The sequence below is a fragment of the Oncorhynchus masou genome, unplaced genomic scaffold (genome assembly GCF_036934945.1).
Source record: "Oncorhynchus masou masou isolate Uvic2021 unplaced genomic scaffold, UVic_Omas_1.1 unplaced_scaffold_704, whole genome shotgun sequence".
Lineage (NCBI taxonomy): Eukaryota > Metazoa > Chordata > Actinopteri > Salmoniformes > Salmonidae > Oncorhynchus > Oncorhynchus masou.
Genome location: NW_027013502.1, coordinates 17,501 through 22,500, shown reverse-complemented (window position 1 = coordinate 22,500; position 5,000 = coordinate 17,501). Strand labels below are relative to the sequence as shown.

At 44.8% G+C, this 5,000-nt stretch overlaps 1 protein-coding gene across 1 annotated transcript in view; it reads left to right on the top strand.

Annotated features, from left to right (window-relative positions):
* LOC135537055 (pre-B-cell leukemia transcription factor 1-like) overlaps positions 1-5,000 on the top strand; it is a 51,666-nt gene that overhangs the window by 33,413 nt on the left and 13,253 nt on the right. The gene's annotated exons all lie outside the window — the stretch shown is intronic.

Genomic DNA, 5,000 nt, shown 5'->3' with positions numbered 1-5,000 from the left:
GCCTGAAGTGTCCAGACTGACAGAAGCCTTTCTGAGAACCAATCAGTAACCAGTAATACACCAGTCTGACAGAAGCCTTTCTGAGAACCAATCAGTAACCAGTAATACACCAGACTGACAGAAGCCTTTCTGAGAACCAATCGGTAACCAGTAATACACCAGTCTGACAGAAGCCTTTCTGAGAACCAATCAGTAACCAGTAATACACCAGTCTGACAGAAGCCTTTCTGAGAACCAATCGGTAACCAGTAATACACCAGTCTGACAGAAGCCTTTCTGAGAACCAATCAGTAACCAGTAATACACCAGTCTGACAGAAGCCTTTCTGAGAACCAATCGGTAAGACACATTAAACCACCAGACAGACATATATTTAGACAGCATACCGGTCATTCACCAGTCAGTCAGACACATTTAAACTACCAAGGGGGAATAGAGGACCATTCAGACCAGAACCCTATGGGTCTAGGGGGAATAGAGGACCATTCAGACCAGAACCCTATGGGTCTAGGGGGAATAGAGGACCATTCAGACCAGAACCCTATGGGTCTAGGGGGAATAGAGGACCATTCAGACCAGAACCCTATGGGTCTAGGGGGAATAGAGGACCATTCAGACCAGAACCCTATGGGTCTAGGGGGAATAGAGGACCATTCAGACCAGAACCCTATGGGTCTAGGGGGAATAAAGTACCATTCAGACCAGAACCCTATGGGTCTAGGGGGAATAGAGGACCATTCAGACCAGAACCCTATGGGTCTAGGGGGAATAGAGGACCATTCAGACCAGAACCCTATGGGTCTAGGGGGAATAGAGTACCATTCAGACCAGAACCCTATGGGTCTAGGGGGAATAGAGTACCATTCAGACCAGAACCCTATGGGTCTAGGGGGAATAAAGTGCCATTCAGACCAGAACCCTATGGGTCTAGGGGGAATAGAGTACCACTCTGACCAGAACCCTATGGGTCTAGGGGGAATAGAGGACCATTCAGACCAGAACCCTATGGGTCTAGGGGGAATAGAGGACCATTCAGACCAGAACCCTATGGGTCTAGGGGGAATAGAGTACCATTCAGACCAGAACCCTATGGGTCTAGGGGGAATAGAGTACCATTCAGACCAGAACCCTATGGGTCTAGGGGAATAGAGTACCATTCAGACCAGAAATCTATGGGTCTAGTGGAATAGAGTACCATTCTGGCCAGAACCCTATGGGTCTAGGAGGAATAGAGTACCATTCAGACCAGAACCCTATGGGTCTAGGGGGAATAGAGTACCACTCTGACCAGAACCCTATGGGTCTAGTGGAATAGAGGACCATTCAGACCAGAACCCTATGGGTCTAGGAGGAATAGAGTACCATTTAGACCAGAACCCTATGGGCCTAGGGGAATATAGTACCATTCAGACCAGAACCCTATGGGCCTAGGGGAATAGAGTACCATTCAGACCAGAACCCTTTGGGTCTAGGGGAATAGAGTACCATTCTTGCCAGAACTCTATGGGCCTAGTGGAATAGAGTACCATTCAGACCAGAAATCTATGGGTCTAGTGGAATAGAGTACCATTCTGGACAGAACCCTATGGGTCTAGGGGGAATAGAGGACCATTCAGACCAGAACCCTATGGGTCTAGGGGGAATAGAGGACCATTTGGGACGCACCAGAAGACCACTAACTCCTACAGTGTTACTACACCTATCAGACGAGTGGTTCTCAAACCTCTCCACGGGGCCCGCCAGTCATTCCATGTATTGTAGCTATTCCAGAGCAAACACATCTGATTCAACTTGTTAACTACTGATCAAGCCCTTGACCAGGTGAACCAGGTGAGCTAGTTAAAGCCCTTGACCAGGTGAACCAGGTGAGCTAGTTAAAGCCCTTGACCAGGTGAGCTAGTTAAAGCCCTTGACCAGGTGAACTCGATCAAGCCCTTCACCAGGTGAACCAGGTGAGCTAGTTAAAGCCCTTGACTAGATGAATCAGATGAGCTCGTTAAAGCCCATGACTAGATGAATCAGGTGAGATAGATCAAGCCCTTGACCAGGTGAACCAGGTGAGCTAGTTCAAGCCCTTGACCAGGTGAACCAGGTGAGCTAGATCAATCCCTTGACCAGGTGAATCAGCCCACAAGCAGTTGTCTTAATTAGTTTCCAGCCTGGTAACTGGTTATGAGGCCTGAATGCTAGAGCATGGAGGAGGAAACAACACTGGCTTCTATTGTGGCCCTTATGTCTGCTCACTAGTGGGCTAGAAACAGGTGAAGGGTGCACTCTGCTGGTCACAGCTGGGACTACAGCTGTCTGTATGTCTGTCTGCAGAGTATCAATTTAGTGAATTCTTGGTTGGTGAGCGGACCCCAGACCTCACAACCATGAAGGGCAATGGGTTCTATAACTGATTCAAGTTTAAAAAAATGTATGTTCCTTTTGATGGTGTAGAAGGCCCATCTTGTCTTGTCTCTCAGATCGTTCACAGCTTTGTGGAAGTTACCTGTGGTGCTGATGTTTAGGCCGAGGTATGTATAGTTTTCTCTGTGCTCCAGGGCAACGGTGTCTAGGTGGAATTTATATTTATGGTCCTCGCAACTGGATCTTTTTTGGAACACCATTATTTTTGTCTTACTGAGATTTACTGTCAGGGCCCAGGTCTGACAGAATCTGTGCAGAAGATCTAGGTGCTGCTGTAGGCCCTCCTTGTTTGGGGACAGAAGCACCAGATCACCAAACAGGAGACATGTTTGACTTCAGATTAGAGTGCCCTCGCCAATTCATTGATATATATGTTGAAGAGGGCGGGGCTCAAGCTGCATCCTCAAGCTGCACACTTGTTGTTGATGTAGATTGATATTATGTTGTATTTTCCCCCCAACACCACTTTCCATCAGTACAGCAGACCCTCGTGCCAAATTGAGTCAAACACTTTTTGGAAATCAACAATGCATGAGAAGACTTTGCCTTTTGTTTTTGTTTGTCAATTAGGGTGTTCAGCAGAGGTCGATTATGATTTTTCAACGCCGATACCGATTATTGGAGGACCAGATTAAATCGGACGATTTAAAAAAAAAAATGTATTTGTAATAATGACAATTACAACAATACTGAGCAGAGCAAGGGGAATAACTACTCCAAGTCTCAGAGTGGGGGACGTTGGAAACGTTATTAGCGCGCCCCCCGCTAACTAGCTAGCCATTTCACATCGGTTACACCAGCCTAATCTCGGTAGTTGATAGGCTTGAAGTCATAAACAGCGCAATGCTTGGCGCACAACGAAGAGCTGCTGGCAAAACGCATGAAAGTGCTGTTCGAATGAATGCTTACGAGCCTGCTGGTGTCTACCATCGCTCAGTCAGACTGCTCTATCAAATCATAGACTTAGTTATAACATAATAACACACAGAAATACGAGCCTCATTAATATGGTCGAATCCGGAAACTATCATCTAGAAAACAAGATGTTTATTCTTTCAGTGAAATACGGAACCGTTCCTTATTTTATCTAAGGGGTGGCATCCCTAAGTCTAAATATTGCTGTTACATTGCACAACCTTCAATGTTATGTCATAATTATGTACAATTCTGGCAAATTAGGTGGCCCAAACTGTTGCATATACCCTGACTCTGCGTGCAATGAACGCAAGAGAAGTGACACAATTTCACCTGGTTAATATTGGCTGCTAACCTGGATTTATTTTAGCTAAATATGCAGGTTTAAGAATATATACTTCTGTGTATTGATTTTAAGAAAGGCATTGATGTTCATGGTTAGATACACATTGGAGCAACGATACGCACCGCATCTATTATATGCAACGCAGGACACGCTAGATAAACTAGTAATATCATCAACCATGTGTAGTTAACTAGTGATTATAATTGATTGATTGATTGTTTTTTATGGGATAAGTTTAATGCTTGCTAGCAACTTACCTTGGCTTACTGCATTGGCGTAACAGTGCAATGAGAGGCAGGTGGTTAGAGCGTTGGACTAGTTAACCGTAAGGTTGCAAGATAGAATCTCCTGAGCTGACAAGGTGAAAATCTGTCGTTCTGCCCCTGAACGAGGTAGTTAAACCCACCGTTCCTAGGCCGTCATTGAAAATAAGAGTGTGTTCTTAACTGACTTGCCTAGTTAAATAAAGATGAAATAAAGGTGTATATTTTTTAAATATATTATGAAAACTTGAAATCGGCCCTAATCAATCGGCCATTCCGATTAATTGGTCGACGTCGAGTGTGCAGGGTGAATACGTGGTCTGTCGTACAGTAATTTGGTAAAAAGCCAATTCACCATTTGCTCAGTACATTGTTTTCACTGAAGAAATGTGCTCTCTCCCTCTTTGTCCATTTCTACTCTGTCCCTCACCTCTCTGTTCAACTCTCTCTGTTCTCTCTAACCTCTCTCTCTCTCTCCATCTCTCTCCCCCACGTTCATCTCTCTAATCATCTTTTTCTCCCTCGCTCTCTCTATTCATCTTTCTAACCCTTGTGCTTGTCTCTCTCTCTATTCGTCTTTCTAACCCTTGTGCTTGTCTCTCTCTCCATCTCTCTCTCTTCGTCTTTCTAACCCTTGTGCTTGTCTCTCTCTATTCGTCTTTCTAACCCTTGTGCTTGTCTCTCTCTATTCGTCTTTCTAACCCTTGTGCTTGTCTCTCTCTATTCGTCTTTCTAACCCTTGTGCTTGTCTCTCTATTCGTCTTTCTAACCCTTGTGCTTGTCTCTCTATTCATCTTTCTAACCCTTGTGCTTGTCTCTCTCTCTCTATTCATCTTTCTAACCCTTGTGCTTGTCTCTCTCTCTCTATTTGTCTTTCTAACCCTTGTGCTTGTCTCTCTCTATTCATCTTTCTAACCCTTGTGCTGGTCTCTCTCTCTCTATTCATCTTTCTAACCCTTGTGCTGGTCTCTCCCTCTATTCATCTTTCTAACCCTTGTGCTTGTCTCTCTCTCTATTCATCTTTCTAACCCTTGTGCTTGTCTCTCTCTCTCTATTCATCTTTC